We start from the raw sequence: 18,922 nt of genomic DNA on the forward strand, positions 1-18,922 counted from the left end.
CCCCTAGGGACAGAGGGTGAAGAGTCCGGCCCCGGCAGCCAGACAGCATGAGTTCACCTGGCCTGCACCCAGGTCCTCCCATGACCAGTTGTGTGCCTCCTTCAGTGACATCTCTCCACCTGGCCCAAGTTAAGGAACTGGCCACCATTTCTCATAAAATGGCTCCTTTGTTTTTTCTTGTTTTTTTGAAAGCAGCAGGTGGCCATGGAATGAACCCTTCCTATTCCAGTAATATTCTCCTCCTGCTCCTTGCCTAGTAATTTTCTTTGCTAGGAAAGAAGAAAAGCAGGAGGCCCCTCCAAATCAAGCACGCTGTGCCTAACGAGGTTGAGCTCCCTGGATGATGTCACTTGGGGCAGAGATGCACTTCGGGTGGTCCATAAGGCCACAGCACACTGCTAGGACTGCCCTTGCAAACCTCATGAGTGTGTTTCTTTGTCTCTTTCTTAGTGACTTCATCCTCTGTCTCCATCTCAAAGTCCTTTGTATGAAACAGCAGAGAAAGTCACAGGTGCTGTCTGGGTCATTTATGAATCATAAGTGAAAGGTCACGGTCCCTCTCACACATTTTTCATGTTCTGAAGTCTCCATAGCAGTCAGTGCTTAGGACTCAAATGTCACGCTCAGGTCATTGTCATACAATGTCCAGCAACTTGGGCAGGGTGGAAGTGCCTTTCTTCCAGTAGCCCTCCTGCTGCTATTTTACCTCCCTCCTGGGGAGCCAGCTGTGAGCCCCAAACCCAGGTATCCATTTCTAGACATTGTTCTGCCTCTTTTGTCCTCATGGACTTGGAGATGAAGGGACAGAGGCTCTGCATCCAGAATCCATGAAGAAGCCTGAGCCCCTGCTCATGCCCTCTTGGCCCCTGGCTGCCTGGACTCTGCATGCTAAACATCCAACAGCCACACTCTTGCTCCTCAGGTCCTTGCCACCACCGGTCTCTTCACAATGTCCCTCCCCCTGCTGGAATGGGATTGCCCCTCTTTTCCCAACATACACTTTTCATTCTGATTACAAGAAACAGAAACCCAGCAGAAGGGGCTCAGACTGAGAGGGCTGCAGGCTCCTGAAACCATCGGGCAGAGAGAACCAGGTGTGGCTGAGGCTCAGCAGAGCCAGGCTGGGCTGCACCTGCTTCTGGAACCTCCCCCAGGCCCCTGTCCATCCTGCAGCCTCCTTCTCAGACAGGGCTCCTCCAGCCTCTGCAGGCATGTCCAGGCTCCAGGGACAGGATGAGGTGATGGCCCTGTGTCTCTGACTGGCACGTGGGAGTCATGGACTCCTTCAGGTAAACAGCATTTTCAGATTCAATTTAGAGACATTCATGTCAGGGAGTCAGGCAGTTGTAATTATCAAAACACTGCAGGCCGAAGGAATGAATGTGTCAAAATCTTGGCTTCATCAGCTGAAATTAGCCAAAAGTGGAGAAATAAATAAAAATGAAGTGTGCGTTTGGTTACTGCTAGAAGGAGACTGATGGTTGAAGAACTCGTTTGCCATTCTTCCACTGGTTTATTATTAAGCACAGACACCCTTGTTTGTGCAATGTTTTGTCATTCGTGAAGAGCTTTCTCACAAACCGTGAAATTGTCACTCAGCCACCTGAGCAGGTGAGTTGTCCCCATGTTGTTCTGGATCTGGTGTCAGGACACAGTGAGGCTGGTGCAGACAGACCTGTGTGGGGATCTTGGGCCAGATACACTATTGGAGCATAACCTTGGGTCTGTAAGCCCAGAAGTCCTCTGTCTCCTCTTCTGTGACATGGTGGAGGGCACCAGCAATGGTTTCCACCCTGGGTCTGTCACAGGATGGGATGATGCAGGTAGATCTTTCTGCATATTGCTGGGCACAGGGTCCCTGCACTGTGCAGAACAGAAGAGGAGAAGCCCACAGGGCAGTGGCTTTGGACAGCACCAAGGCACCACCTCATAGTTCGTAGGTAAGAAGTCTGAGCTGCATCTCACCAAGCTACAAGCAAGGCCCTGCAGGACCGTGTCCTGGCTGCAGGCTCCAGAGGCTGCTTCCCTGATATCTGGGTGGTTAGTTTCCGTCCCTTCCATGGTAGAACCCGGGTTCTGCTTCCTCACGTCAGCTGAGGGTTGTGGTCAGCTGCTGGAGGCGGTAGCACTCTCAGGCCCCTGGTTTCTTTCTCCATCTTCAAACTTGGGCAAAGCAATTTCAGTCTTCCTGCTTCAAATCGCTCCTGCTCTCTTGAGGGACCTCTGACTCCTCTCCATCCCTCTCCATTGGTAGAGCCCACCTTGATGATCTGGGATAATGCCCACACTTTCAGGTTCATGAATCAGGGACTTTAACTCCCTTTTCCATGTAATGTCATCTATTCCCAGGGATAATGCCTGGAAGGAAAACTGAGGTTCCAAACTCCCACCTGCCTCAAGGACTGGCATTTCCCATCTGCAAATTTGAGCCTCTGGAGACTGCTTCCTAGAGACATGATTTGTCAGGGTTTGAGTGGCTTAAGGGCTACAAGAGCAGACCTGAAGCCAGGCTTGTCGATCGTGAGTCCTTCCCCAGGGCTTCTGGCTGTGATCTGGTGGAGTGGCTTGCTCTGCATGCCTCTCTCTTCAACAGAGAAACGGACATAATTGTCTTCCCCATAAGCCTCTTGTGAGGATGTGCAATAAATGTCACCTGAAATTATCATTACATCTATTTGCACTGCCTTCTCTACCTGTTATGGAGAACCCATCTCTAGAACAGTTTGCGATCACACCATATACAAGTGAGGGATGATGACGTCCTCTTATTGTGAACAGACAGCATTTTATCTACATCACCAGGAAGCATTACCACAGTGGACATTTCTGTGGAGTTGGTATTCCTGCTGTACAATGAGAAAATCAAGTGAGGAGGGGAGAGCGGCTTGCTGCACCTCCCAGAGGTCCTAACCAGTGGAGGAGGGGAAGCCTCATCAGGATGGGGGACACTGGAAACCCAGGGCTCACACAGCCGCCAGGGCTGCAGCTGCAAGTGGAGATGGGCTTGACAGCTCGAGTGTCAGTGGTGGGGTGGGAGGACTAAGAAACATTGGAGTGGACCACTGAGAACCACCTCCGAGCCCTGGAATTGGGCAGGATAATAACAGACCAAGGACTGGTCCCTAATCCAGCCTAACTATCTGTTGTGGAATTGCTGGAAATGTTTCTGAAAAGTTCTCCAGTGAGATTCTAATGCAGTATAAGCATTGAGAACCACTGGACTAAACTAGGAATTCCTTGAAGACCCAAAGAGTGTCCTCTGCCACGGTACCCCATACAGTATCCCAATTACACAGCATGCAGCCAGTATTTGATCTAATAGAACTCTGACTATTCCTGCTCCAGGCACCTGAATTCTGCTCTATACCCCACATGGGGTCTGCAGTTTTTATGCCCAGTGTCTGGTCCCACCGTGTTCCCTGTGCTTTATGCTATTATGAGGTTCCACTATCACAAAGGACTAAATCAGACACCTGTGTGTCAATGAGGGCAGCCCTGAGCTCCCCAGGAGGAAGGCGCTTCTTTCTCCAGCATGTTTCCCAAAACCCACCCACACTCCATTTGCAACCGAGCTCATGGGAGAGCATGACCTCACCTACCTGCCTGGATGTCCCTGAAGGCAAGTCCCAGCCAAGGTGACCTCAGCCCCCAAGAACCTAGAGGGCCCCCAAGAGCACCACAGGTGCTCAATAAATGTACTAAGTATCATGAGAAAAGACTGGACCCAGGTAGAAACTGGGGTCATGATGCTGTCACCTCAGGAAACCAGTCCTGCTGATCTCCACCAACTGCAAGGACGTGAGGAAGGACTGGGGGAAGTCTGAGAAATGGATTTCAGAGAGATCAGGACCTGGGGTCGGGAGCTTCAGACACCTCCAGGGGAGGCCCCCCCATGACAGACCACTCGGGGAGCCCCCGTTGGAGAGATTCAGCCCCAGGCATCCTCCCCTGGCATCTCTTGGCTCTGTGTCCCCAGAAGAGTGTCTGATTGTCCAGGCTCTGGTCCCAGGACTATGGCCAGGGTAGGGCAGGGCCCTTTGGCAAGGGCTTTCCTGAGGCTCCCTGAGGAATAAGTGAGGTGCTGATGGGAAGGAGGGCAGAGCAGAAACTGGACAGGCAAGACCAGGAACCTCTGCATGAACCCCTGCTCCATGGCTTCAGTTTTTTTCCATGGAGCAGAAGAAAGAACATGGGTCTGGAGAGGAATGGGTCTGGGCTGAGGGGTTCCATGATCATTCTTTTCTACAGATTCATGACATGCCCTGCCCTAGGGATCATCTGCAATAACCGTCCACCTTTCCCACTCTGTATGAGTCACACCCAGAAGTGCAATATGAAGCCTGCTTTTCCTCCCCACACACTGGGCTGTGATGGTGCTGCTGTGGCCTCCATCCCTTTATAACATTGCCATATTTTAATGGTACTTCTGAAGAAAGGGTAGCCAGTTAATAAGCAATATTTGTTTACTATAATGTATGTGTATGTTTTATTTGGATATATGGGTTACAGAGCTGGAGGGGACCATTACACTGATAAATTTAGTGCTATCCTAAAGACAGTGAACTTTCTGCTACTAAGTATGGGAATTGCCCCAGATAGAGGTTCTAAGCACCCACTGGCTGGGTGATGTTGGACAAGTTATGCCGTTTACCTGGCTCTCCATTTCCTCATCTGTAATGTGAGAATAGAGTGTCTTCTAATGCAAAGGATGATGGTGAAGGTTAGCTGGGTTAGTGAGTGGACACATAGTAGCAGTATCAGGCCTGTAGTAAATGCTGTTTTGCTCTTATGTAGGATTTTTGCTATGATTTGGCTTCTATCAGAAGAGTTCTAAATCCTCTAGACGAAAGGGCCCATGCTCAGTGTGTTATGGCTGCAGACCTGTTCTATGTAGACGAGGAGGACATGGTGGGGTGATCCTGACTCTAACTGCTTTCTTCTTCCATCCTGATACTTTTATTCCTGACGTGGGGAGAAGCAACATCTCTTTTTATTTTATGGCCTTGTTTTCCTTGGTTGGTGTCTCACCATTAAACCAAATGCACATCCTGGCCTTTAGAAATTCAGCTCAACCAGAACATTAATATCTCTGCAGATAAATGGGGGCACAGGAAGTCACCAAGATGGCTTAAAATGAGATCCCCTTGCCACTCACTCAGGAAGACAAATGGCAGGAGTCGATTGTCACCAGTCAACAGGACCATTAGCACTTCCCTTATTTAAGAAATATGTCAGGCTCTTCCTGAGCTGCATTCCCACTGGCTGGCTTGGGACTTCCTATGTGACATCCTTGCAAGTCTTGCTCAGTTGTCTGGAACCAGATAAGGGAGTGACCACTGAAAAAGTGCCACTGGACTGCAAAGTGCAAAGCGGCTGGATTGGCTGACATGGTTCACTGGACAGTCGACAGCCCCTCAGTTGCTGCTCCCCAGTGTGTCCTCCTGAAATGACATCAGCACTTAAGTTCTTAGGTCCCCAGCCTTTTGCTAAAAATCAACTTACTTAGGCTCAAATCTAAATGCAAACTACCTTAGCACCCACCACTGCCATGAGGTATTGCTATTACTCATGTATTCAAAGAACATGGAAGCCAACATGAGTTCCTGTTGGGATCCTCTTTTCACATGAAATGAGCCACAGGCAGGGTGGAGGGACTCTTTGTTCAGGGAACAGAAACAGCCAAGGCTTATAGATGGAAGTTCCTCAGGACATCCTGGTTGGCCTCTTGGAAGAAAAATCATTCTTCATGACAGATGGGAAAGTGAGTGAAGAGAGCCAGAAACAAGGAAAACCACCAATGCAATTCATTATCCCTCACTCATTTCAGAATCGATAAAGAAAAGGTACATCATGCAGTGCATACAAGATGATGACCACCTGCCACCTCCAGCCAGCTGCACATTGGCCACCAAACCATCACCAGCAGTGAAATAAGGCACATGCAGTGTGTTCTCCAATCATTTCTATAAAAGACAGGCAGAAAAGAGGAAAGTTCAGTTTACTTTTGAAGTGGACCAGCTGTACAATAACTGCTTCCTGAAGAAAAGTGTGGACTCTGTCTTGGCTTGGAGAAAAGCAAAATCAAATGCTAAGAGTGATCACTTAGCATCTGTCATTAAACCATATGCACAATAATTTGTCCACCAGTCTGGACTATTATTCAACATTCCACCTGCCACACATGATATGCCCGTGAATATTTACACTTATTTCTGTCAGCCGTTGTGTCATATGCACTTTGGAAACTGCACTTGGAGACTTTCAGACACCTCCATGGTTTTCATTAAAATGAGAGCCCCCCATGGGAGAGCATTTGCACATATGTAAGTCTCCTTCGCAGATAATGACTGAGGCTGCATGAAGACTGAAGACTGAAGCACAGGGATAACTGGCGGCCTTTATAATCACACAAAATAAACAGCAAGGTACTACAACTTGGTCCTTGAATGTGAATCTGGTATTGATTAGCTGAGCAGTCTTGAGCTAAATTTCCCTAGGACTGAAGTTTCCTCATGTAAACATGGAATGATAATTTGCTGCCTCTGGGTTATTCCTGAGTGTCATGTGAATTATTGCATTAAAGAACTGGGCTGAGCAGTGGACACAATGGCGCATGTCTCAAATTCCAGCAGCTCTAGACCCTGAGGTTAGAGAATCACAAGTTCAAGTCCAGCCTCATCAACTTAGGATATCCTGTCTCAAAATAAAAAGGGGTGGTTATATAGTTTAGTGGTTAAGCAGCCCTGGGTTCAAACCCTGATACCAGCCACCCGCTGTCCAAAAAAGAACTTAGTTGAGTCACTAGGACATATAAATAAAAATATTATTTGCTATTATTTTTCATTAATAATCACTATTAAATGCCAATGAAAATCTGTATGAATAAATTGTGATCTACTTTTAAAGTGGAATAAGCAGCTGTATAAATGGGGTATAACAGTCTTGACAGACTCAAAACATGCTCATAATACCTTAGTAAATGGAAAATTTAAAAGTTATAAGTCTGTGTTGTATAGTGTGTAGTTCAGATATGAGGTGTCCCCCAAAAGCTCATGTGTGAGAAACATCCAGAGGAAATGATTGGGTTACCAGCCTTAACCTAATCGTGCATTAATTCACTTGAGTGGGTTAACTGAGTGAGAACATAGGCAGACAGGTGTCTCTGGAGAAGGTGGGTTGCTGTGGGCATGCCTTTGGGAATGTACCTGGTGCCTGGTGACCTGCTTAGTCTCTCTCTGCTTGCTGGTCCCACATCCTGAGCTGATTTCCTCCACCACGCTCTTCCACCATGATGTTCTTCCTCACCTCAGGCAGAGCAATGGAGTCGACAATCTATGGACTGTGATCTCTGAAATCATGAGCCAAATAAACTTTTTTTTCCTCTCAGATTATTCTGGTCAGGTCTTTGATCACAGTGACTAATAGACATACACACATATCCATATTCAACAGAGGAACAGATGTCCATTTTTCTGCATCTAATTGCTTTTACTGTGTTCCTGTTTTTCATCTACCACAGACTGCATTAGAGAGTAGACAGATAGTTGGGAAGAAGCCCCAGATATGTGTGCCAATCAAATGGAAACAGAACAAAGATGCCACACGTTCTTACCTGCAGCATCTCTCCAGGAAGCAGGATTGGCAAGTCAGCCAGAAAAGATCAGGAATTTCTCTCCTGCCCCAAAATATACCACAGTACAATAGTCAAGGTTCTTCCCTGGCCCACCAGATGTTCCCACCAATTCAAGAAGTGAAATCTGAGGGTGGTTTTTGCAAAATAGTATGACTGGAAGATGAAAAAAGAGATTAATGGCCACTTCTCAGCTCCAATTCCTGGATGTATTTATTCTGCAGCACTTTGGTAGTTCTGGGAGATGTAAGTTTCTGTTGATTTATATGTATTCAGCTTTTTCTCAGAGCTGTGCATAATGAGATATCCTTACCCTGAGGGGACGAAGCTGTCAGTCAGATGCCATAAGAGGGGTGCACATGCAGGGAGTGACAGAACAAACACCCTTTCTTCCTAAAAAGCTCTTAGAGAGCAAATTGTCACCTAGTGTTGCAGTGGAGGGCTGGAGCTGGGCTGTGCTCTGCTGGGCAAGGGGTAGGGAAGGGTTTATTTCTTTGTCCATTTATTGAATCCTATTTAAATCACCTATGTATCTGGAACAATGTTGGGCCCCAGGGAAACAACATAGATCAAGGCAGACATGGACATAGAGCTGACTTACTTGGGAGGAGAACACAGTTGCCAAAGATGGAGCCTTAGGAAGCTGAACTTTGAGAGATATAAACATGCCTGTGCCCAATGATTCATCATCTAGACATGCATTCTAAGGAAATAATCAAGATTTGGGAAGGAGATAAATGGGCAAAGATGTTCATGGTAAGCATTATTTATGATAGCAATAAGCTTTTGAAAGTAACCTAAATATCCGTCATTAAAAATGATTAAGTAAATATGGTTCAGACATATTATGTATGGGATATTAAATCATCATCACAACCGTGACTTAAAGATAATAAAATGTCATTAGAAATGTTTATGATGTGTTATGTGGAAAGTAGACATAAAAGAAAGCTATATAAATTAACTCAAGTTATTAAAAGTCTTTATGTAAGTGTGCATATATACATGGAAATTGATATAGGTGCATATACTTACGTCACTTATGTTTGGCTTATGTTGGGGATATTCAGTAACAAGGCCTATCAGAAATGTCACCATATTGATTTGACAGGATTTGAATAAAAGCTGAGAGGAGGAGGAGATCTTTCTTAGAATTATCAGTTGCAATTTATGTTTGAAAATGCAGAGTCTTGCAGAGGCATTATGAGTGAAGAATCTGGGGAAATCCAACACAGTATTGATTTACGTTCCCCTGTCCAATCAGCCTTCAAGGTGGGCTGGTGGAAGCAGTCTTTAGTCTTTAGAATTCCCTGTGCAGCTTCCCCTTTGGATGAAGCTGGACAAGTCACTGCTGACCAGATCTGGGGTGAGATATACAAGTCTTATCTTCTCCTAAAATTAAAATGCTGACTGCATTCCAAATATGGAAGACAACTTAGAGTAAAAGCAAAGCTTAAATAGGCTTTATTTCCATCCTAGATGTGTTTGTCACTGCTTTATCTTTTATATAGATATTTTTATACCTCAAATATTGATTTATAAGAAACTTAAGAATGCAGTTTCTTCTCTTTTCTTTTTTTGTGGCAAAATCCCTGCTTTATGTGAAATAGCTGCAAGAAAATGCAGTGTAAATTTTGTTTGAAAACTTATATGGAAAGCCATAAACATCAATTGTCAGTGCCTCATTTTGTCCAAGGGCCAGATTGCAACAAAATATATGTGAATATACGAGCATTTTATGGAGCCCTGGGAATGTGTCTTGAGGAATGCATAATAGCTTCATAAGCCAACGCTCTTCTCTCTCATTCACAATCCAGAGTGATAGTGTCATTCTTTATTTCATCAGCCCATGTAGTCACCATTGCAATGTACTTTCTGGCGTGAAATAAGGCACTGTTCAGCTCTCCAATTTCCCAGATTGCTCGTCAGCACCCAGCTGAATAAAGGATGTCATGGGAGGAGAGAGCAGAAAAGTTTTAATGAGGCCCAGCTCAATGGGGCCTCTCATTACTGCCCTGGTCATGAGCTTCAGACGGACTCAAGTTTGCAGGTTCAGGGAAAGATAGAGTGAATCTGCAAGGCTCCCAGACACTCTGTGGGAGAGAATCCTCCAGGAGCCAAGAGAACCAGCTCCTCAGAAACCTCTAAGAGAGCTTCCAGAGAAAATAATGGCACCTGGAAGGGAGTCACTCACGGGGTGTTGGAAGCCCAACAGGAGAACAGCACAGAGTGCTGAAGGGGATGTGGCTGCTTCAGGCCCTCCACACATCTCTGAGAAGCAGATTACCCATCACATGACCAATTGGAGAAGAGAGCCTGTGGCATCCCTGCAGCTGAGGCCATTCTGGGACACACACAAACAATTTCAGTATGGAGAGACCAGCTCAGAAGATCCCCAGTGGACACCTGGACAGATGACTTATGAAATCCTCCAGCAAGGTCAATGCCTTATTAAGTTCCTGAGTGCAGCTGAGGGGAATTGCTGAGAACATGAACTCCTGAGTCCATGGTGTTCCCCACGAAAAGCATACAGGAACCTCTGTGAGTACATTTATATGCATCACGGGGGTTAGTTCATTTTATCATGTTGATCACAGGGAAGGACCTGTGTGTGGCCTCTCAGGCTCCCTGACAGCCACTCTGGTCTGACAGCCACTCCTAGTCTGGACTGCACCTTCCTTTGTTCCCTCCTCCTGGCTCTCTTGCTCTGCACTCAGCCTGGAGGTGTCCTTGAAGAGCAGGGACTGCAGTCTTTTAGAAAGGTTCTCTCCCACCTGCTGAAGTGAAGTGGACACCACCGTGAATTTCCCACAGAGGAGAGAGTTCCTAGAGGCCCATCCTTCTTTCTCTCCTAAGCTCTAGCTGAATCCTGACCCCTAAAGGTCACACATCTGACAAGACTTGCTTCTGGAAAGCCCTCTGTGGCTGTCAACTTCCAATTCACTGTCAGGTCCCAGCCATCTGTTGGATCTCATGAAGAACTGTGTCTCCCATCTCTCTTGTGCTCTGCCCTTGGCAGGTTCTACCAAGCTGATGGCACTAGTGCAAGATGAAGATGGGAAGAAGGAAGAACCAGAACATTTGTTTCTCTTTCTACTTCTGAATGTTCTGATGAAGGCAGAACTTCTGTGGTTCCATTTTCCTGGCAGCCCCCTTACCATGGACACCTTACCTGGGATGCTTACTGCTATGGATGGAGCACCTACCAAGGGGTTGCAGTATCTCTAGAAATAGAACCTCATCCCTTTGTCACTCCATCTTCAGTAGACTAGCAGATTTTAGCAGTTGCTAGTATCAAGGTTATTTTATCATCCAACACCATCCAACATTTAACCTTTTGGCACTTCTTCGCATGGAATTGATGATTAGAAAAAAAATAAATTAAAAAATGAACAAGCATGAAGGACAGTTTTTATTTTGCAGTGCTGGGATGGAACTCAGAGCTTCTTGCATGCTGGGCAAGAGCTCTGCCACTGCGAACCCCACAGCCCTTAACTTTAGGTCGTAACAGAATCTTTGAAGGAAACAAAATATGATGTAGTGAGCAGTGAGGTCACACTATTGGGTTATCTCATGGCACGTTTCTGGTGGGTGGTTAGTGTGTCGAATCCCATTTGACACAGAAAACACTGAGCCTCAGTGGGATTCTGTGGCCTCTCTCAGGGTATAAAGTGGGCCATGGCAGGCCTGGACTGCCTCCAGGGCCCTCGTGAGACTCAGCTGCCTCCCAATCAGATTGTGGCAGGACTGCCAACATTGTTAGTGGGTTTTACTTTCTCGTTTAAACCATCTCCAATCTATCCAATTTGAAATAAATATACGTGAGTATTAGAGAAAGGTCATCAAAATTACCTACCAAATAAGAAGATGCCTATGAGAGATTTTCATGTACCTGGTAATCAATTCCTTTACTGGACTCTTTCTAATAAAATACCTGGAAGAAATTTTGTTTTCCTAGATGGACCATGTCAAATAGATTCAGTCACTAATCACTTCATCCTATTTTGCTAAGTTCAAGAGTAAAAGATATACACACAGTTAAATTCTCTAATGGGCCCCAAAGTCTCCCACTCAAAGTTATACTGGGAACAGTTTGAACAAGTCTCAGAGGATCCTGGGAGACCAAAACAAGATTTAACTCCCCAGGCTGAATGAGGTCGTTGCTCTGTGCTAGGCCTTGGCTGTTTGCTTGCTGGGGAGGAAGAAATGAACAAGTGGTGATTGCTTGCAAGCTGCCCTGGTGGGGCATATGCAGCTTGCACTGCGCTGTGGTGCACACAGGTGTGCATGGCACGTAGAAGGCAGACCAAGGGAAGAAACAGCAGTGACTTCCCTGGGAAGGCACAAGGTTGAGCTGGTCTTGAGGAATAAGAAGTTAACGGGATATGCATGGATGTTCACAATGGGGAAGGACAGAAGAATGTCACATGCAGGAATATGGGTGAGAAAGATTGGTGTCAGACAACAGGAGATTAAAACAGCAACAGGACTATCTGATTCTGTGGTTCATACCTGGTTTCTGTGGTTCTTCATCTCCCACATCCATACCTCTTCTCTATGGCAAGAGCCCTGATTTAACCCTAGGCCCATCTCTTTCCCACTTTCAATCGCCATGGCCTGGGTAAGGCTAACCCCACCCCAACCTTGGTACCAAGTGCGGGTATATGACTCAGATGGTGACATTGGAGCACTCCACCAGTGGAGAGCCCAGCCACACCATGGGTCCAGGAGTGGCACAGTCCCAAGAGGCAACCCCACAAGATCATGTCATTCCCTTGACTCCTGCTGAAATCACTGGAAGTTTTCTCCCCTCTGAGAGAAAAAACCTTTAGATGCCTGAAGCATGAAGACCATTTCCTGGAAGAGTAGAGAGAAACACCTCTGGAACACAGGAACACATGTACATCCTGAGAGTCAGGGAGTTGAGCGTGCCTAAGGTAGCCACTTGTGAGAGAAAGCAAAGCACAGTCTAGGACGGGAGAGAGAGGCAATGCCATGAGTACCCGTCATGATGACCACCAAACACTCCATGGTGCTCGGCCTCCATTCAGAGTAATGGAAGCTTCTAGAATGGTCTGGTCGTGGGTGAGAAGACCAGACTGAATGGGTTTTAGGAAAGACTTTCCTGCTGGAGTGGAGAATGGATTAAGAGCAGATAAGGGAATGAAGTAAGTCTGGCTAGGGCTGCCCAGTTGTTCTGCAAGAATAACCAGAAAGGTGGAAAGATGGGGGTAGATGGCACGGGCACCTGGGGACCAAGGTGCCAAGGTGCCAACAAGGACAATACTCATGGATTTGAAGCTCAAATGGCTACACTGGGAGCATGCACTGCATCCCCTGCTCCCTGGGGACGCAGCATGTGCCACGATGTCTACAGTCCTCTAGATCTCCACGCTAGAAAAAGATTGTGACTTTATGAAGAGAGATGTTGATCTCAACCCTAAGGAAGGAGTGACTCAAGAAGAACACATCCAATGAAGGCAGACCTGGAACAGCAGGGACAGCTCTCACCATCGTCAAATGATGAAGCCTCCAATACAAGAAAAGTGACCAGGCAATCAGGAGGAAAGACAGCCCACACTGTCAGGAAAGCCACAGGAATAAGATGGAACAGTGATTCTCGAGGGTCGCTCCTCCTGGGGTTCCCAACACTGCTGCAGGGGGTCCTCTAAACCACCCCTGGGATGTGGGGGCAGCATTTTTGCCTGTTCATTCTCATTGCCTCTGAGTACAGAATGGAGATTTAAAGAGGCAGCAGGCAGAGGCCACAGGAAGTGTGACATTGCATCAGAATGAAGAAAAAACATGGTAATATTTGTCCACTTAAATTTCTAATATGGTGAATATTCATTGGTACAAATAAAAGCACTTTTATTTCTGGTGTGATTCTCAACACTGTAAATAGAAGTGAGTCTTAGGATCGGACTGTGAGAAGCCCAGCAGAGAGTGTCAAGGAGGGAATACTCATTAGTGTCAGAGATCACTGAGATTTCAAGGGCACTACCCTATCAGAGCCCTGGACGAGACTCACCTGTGAGGATAATGCAGGGGTGGGTCAGAGAGGCAGGAAATAACTAGCATGAGGATTGTTCTTTGTGCTTGGCACTAGCCCAGGTAGGACCCTCAATTGACACAGAACTGTACTGGGAGAATCTACTGCATCTCCTGCTACCTGGGGACACAGTATGTGCCACGGTGTCTTCAGTCTTCTCAGCCACACTCTTACCAAAGCCCAGCACAGAGCTGTCCCAGTGAAAAAGCATTAAAATGATGTTGGCCACATGGGTTGTCATGGTAACAGGATGTCCGCCTGGGCTCTGTCTCAGCTCTTGCCTTCTTTATTGTTAAATGTTCACTGAGGAGGGCAGATAAGCTTTTCTGCAGAATCTTCAATAGGAATTGCTGAACCCAATTCCAAAAACACAAGGAAAACATCCTTTCACTAGAAGCAATAGCCATGTAAATTAATTATAAATTAATTATCTGTAATATTTTCAAACCTATATAAGGACAAGAAGTCCATTTCTTACTGCTGGGTGTTTGACAGTCACTCCCATCTATGCTCTCAAATAGTGCTTTACCTTCTTCTCCAACAGTACCCTGGCTTTCCTTGGGGAAAATTCACAACAGCCCTCACCCCAGGCATCATAGTTTATAAAATAGTCCCCCTATATAGGAGTGACCCTGATTGGTTTATGCAAATCAAAATATTTATTTAACTCCCTGGATTTGATCTTTGACCAACTAAAAATGGTCATATTTTTGGCAAAAGGTGCACACAGCACAGGTTTGAGGCTGCCATACTCAGAAAGGCTGCCTGCAAGGTTGACTCTTGGCTGCAGTCTGAGGACTTGAGTCTCCTGAGGTTTCTCAGCATCCCCTAACTAATTGGATTGGTGCTGTGTGCCTTAACTCTTATGCAAACTGCAGTTTTTGCAGGATGCCTGCTTCCCTCCTAGGCATCTGCACATGGTAGGCAGAATATGCCTGTGTAATCAGGTCTTGACAGAATTGTGGGCACTGAGCCTCCAGTGAGTCTCTCTGATAGCTGTTTCACAAATGTGGCTACAGTAATATGCTGGAAAGATGACGTCCACATCCTAGGATCCTCTAGTGCTATCGATGCTTATATACCACGACTTAGGACACACCCACCCAACTACAGAGACCCTTGAGGCAGCTGTAACTTGGGAGGTCCAGTGCCCAGCTAAGCCTCAGAAATGTTCCTGACCAAGAAGACGCAGGATGGGCTCTGGGAACAATTGAGTCTAGGACCACATAGGCCACCAGACATCACTGGTGGTTTCTTTTTCAGCCTCCCTCATCCTGTCCTGGAGAAGAGATTTTTCCTGTTAAGTGTCCTGGGAATTCTGCAAAAGAGGGATCTTTGGTTTTTGTGATGGAAAGAAGTTTCAGCTCATGCCAGTCAGATACGTAGAGGTTTATTGAGTAAAGTAAATGTTGCATTCATTCAATGAAGAATGAGAGTCATCTTAAAAGAGAGGTTTTTTTTTGGTTGTTTGTTTTTGTGGTTCCTGCCTTTCTTTTAACAGAAACTTGATGAGTGGTGGATATGAAAAGCTATGTAGGACTGACAGTCCTGAGATTTCAAGATGATTTATGGTGGTCTGGTCAAATTCTAATGAGACTGATGTGGTCTTCATTACCTGGTAAACAGATGGTTCTAGAAACTTGCCTGAAGTTATAGGTTCTCAAGATAGCTGTCTTGGCTTAATCTATTTATTTTAGGGTTAATTAACAGTGCACAAGGTAGATCTTAAGATGTCCCGGGCCCAGAAGTGAGACTGTCTTAGGGATTGATAAGCCTGAAAAGATATATGAGACTTCTGAACTAAATTGTTTTTCTTTGTCCTACTTTTGTGCCTCCTTTCCACCTAGTTTTTATTTTTTTTTTAATCCTTCTCAGTCTCACTCAGTCCCATCTCTGAGCCCTGGCACTGGCCCTGCCTCCCCTCCATAGGCCCCACCAGTACCATGGGCTCCTGCCTCTTCTCTCCCAGGAGACTTGGGGAGATCTGTGCCCCATTTTCTTGGCAAACTTGACTGCCCAGCTGTGCCCTCCACAGCCCTGCCTCTCTGTCTGCTTTGTTACGTTACTTTCTTCTGCTCACTCTGAGTTTCTTGCTATGTCCTGGAGCTGGCAAGACAAAATGCCTCCCTGAAAGTGGCAAATTCTACCTCCCTGGAACTAGCAAGACAAAATGTCATTATTTTGAAACAATAGAATAAAAACTTTTTGTTTTGTTTTCCTCTTGGGGAACCCCACCATTGCAAGGAGATTGGCTTTCCCTAGAATCTCAGGCTTCCCGTGACTTGTGAAAAGTAAATAATCTTTTACCTAAAGTGATAACATGTCCCTCCCATATTTTCAACTGAACTCAAAGAGCTGGGGGGCAGGGAGGATTAGATAGATTGATGAAGGATAGTGCTAGGAAGATCAGTATTGGGTGCTGGGGAGAGAGACTGGGGGAGATCTGTGCCCCGTGTAGCACTGAGCCTCCAGGTCTCACTAGGCTCAGCTAGAACCATGCAGAGCCCTCGGCCCTGCACAAAAAGTAGAACAATGATCTTGCTGCCCTTTAACCCCCAGTAGCCACAGAAGAATAAACAGAGCTGCAACCCTGGCAGGTGAGCTCAATCCTGGCCAGCCCAGAGATCCCTGCACTCTGTGCTGGGCTCTGAAGGACTCCTGGTGCTTGTTTGCCTTGGCCTGGAAGCCTCCTGCTCCCTGCGTGAATCCTCTGGGTCTGCTCCCTGGTAGTTTAACTTAGTAATGAGGATAGTAATAATAGCTGCTGAGTTTTTTTGTGTGCGCACTTCTGGTGCTTAGCTATGTGCCTAATGTGCTCACTTTATCCCCTCCACTCAAGACATGTGCATCCTTGCTGCAGACACAGGAGTCTGGAAAGCCTGGGTCTGTTCTGGAGTTGCCTGGCCTGTACACCAGCTCCAGCGGGCTCCATAACCCCTACTAGCAACCCCAAACTAGCTAGATGGACTGAACCTTAGGTACTGGATGGGAGATTTCACACTTTTGCCATCCTGGGCCTTATGTGAGCTGCTCTGCATGTGCACATTCTATGGTGAGCCAACATCTGCTCTGGGGACAATGAAGTGTGATGGGACTGGGGAACCAGTGCAGAGATTGGCTTTCCCCTAGGATTCCTCAATTTTAGTTAGAATGAACTGGTGCTGAGGAAGGAGGGACCTCTATTCCTGGGGAAAAGAGGCTGCAAAGACTTGCCACACCCTTCCCAGAGTCCAGCAGAGTCCCCAAGTGGGAGGTAAACCATGGACACGACCCCTCTGCCGTGCCCTGCTCCTCCTGCGTGGATCTGCAGCCAGTGGGAAGATAGTTTCAGGTAGGCGATATTGTCCCCATGGGATCCTCCTATCCAGGGAGGAGAGGCGCTCCTGGTGCTCCTATCTGTCCCTCCCCGTTCTGGGTTCCCTGTGATAAGCCCTGTTCAGGTTCCCGCAGCCAGAGCGGCAGTGGGAGAACCCAGGGTCTGGCCTCACCTGTTCCCTGTGCACGCCCACACCTGCCTCAGGTTACATCCTGCAGGGCAACCTCAGAACTTAGAGTGGGTAATCCCAGCCAGGGCATTGGCTGAGCAGGAGGCAGCCCTGTTCCTCCCCCCCCCCCCCAGGCTCCTGCCCCTGCCGCAGCTACTGCTGGTGTCCCCACAACCTTTCTCGGGCTGCAGTCTCGGGCACCAGCTCTAGTTTCCTCTGGTTTTCCAGTCAATACAAACCCTGCTCCATGGCTGCACTGGCCTAGCCTGCACCCTGGCAGGAGCGGGCTGGGGCTCAAGAAAAGGACAGGCCTGGCAGTGCAGGTGGCGACATTGAGAAGGAAGACAGAATATGGGCAGATCTCACCTGGGCTGGAACTACCCGGGTGGATGCGCTCAGGTGGCATGGGAACTCCGTGTTCCTACACTGGCGCCAAGGCTCCTGCTGTGCATCCCTGGGAGTTCTGTCCCAAGTACCAGCCTGTGGATACTCCAGGTGGAGAAGCCCTTCCTTTCTTTTGCCTCGGCTGAGGCTCAGTTCAGGTTGCCTGCACAGCACCTTCCATCTGAATTGTTGGCCACATTCTGCTGATGCCTGGGAGCTCCTGGCTTTGGGAATAATCCTGAACTCTTCCAGATGTACTGAAAGGACATTCCGGGCAGGAGAGCAGGAAGGAGGCATAGGTGCTTATACAGATGGACGTCCACCTGCACATGTGGATGGGCACCTGGGGACTCCAGGCAGAGCTGGTGAGGGAAGAAGAGCAGCTGCCCTAGTTACTGCTGGAATTTCCATGCAGGGTGCTAGGGCTGCTGGTTAAGAGAGAGGAGACACCCCTCCATAGAATTGTTCTGAAATAAAAGACTCCTGTTATTGTTTAAGTTTTAATTTTGCAGAATTGGGCAGGAGAAATCCAAGCCCTCTTCATCCTTCTCATTTTCCACCTATTTTAATCCACTGTCTCCTTTATATCACCCAGGTTCTCTATTTTCTGGCCTGATTTGGGGAACAGGAGTCAGAGCCTGATCCCTCCTGCCCCTGCTTCCTGTTAAATCAATAGCACTGACTCCATGGGTCCCTGCTTCCCAACCCCAAGCACTCCCTGTCCTGGGTCCTTCCAGCAGGCTCATGAGCTGCTCCTCAAGGGCAGTATCAGTCTTCGAGAAAGAGTACCTGTCTTCCTGGGCTGTGTGCCTCCTTCATAGGAGCACCCAGGACTTCTGAGCCAGGAGAGCATTTCAGAAGAAGCAGGAAGGAAAGGAAAGGAAGAAAAAAAGGGAGAAGACAGACAGGAAGGAAAGGAAATTCTCTTATTGAGAGTAAAAGAGACACATGCTAGCAATGAAGAATTCATTCTACCCTGAAGCTCAGGCACACAGAAATCACCTTACACAGGTCTAAGAGAGAATAGGGTGCTCTTGAAGGACTCACTCAGGGTGGGTGCCTGTTCTTCCTTGTATATTTGTGATTCTGCAGCCAGATGTCTTTCAAAGAAACTCAGTGGTTTTCTGGAGCTCGTTCTATTTTCCTCAGTGGATGAAAGCAGCTGGGAAAGCAGCCTGCCAGGCCAAAGGGGTATTGCAAAGCACAGATTCCAGGAGGCCCAGGTCACAGAGAATTCTAAAACAATCCTTTGCTTATGATTTCCCAAGACAGCTTTGACTTGAGCAGCCTAAATATGAGCTTGGTGAGTACCTGTACCTACAATGTGGAGGTGGATTGTCACTTGTTCCTGAAGCAGTATCTTGTCTTTTC

Source organism: Ictidomys tridecemlineatus, chromosome 1 (assembly GCF_052094955.1).
Source record: "Ictidomys tridecemlineatus isolate mIctTri1 chromosome 1, mIctTri1.hap1, whole genome shotgun sequence".
Lineage (NCBI taxonomy): Eukaryota > Metazoa > Chordata > Mammalia > Rodentia > Sciuridae > Ictidomys > Ictidomys tridecemlineatus.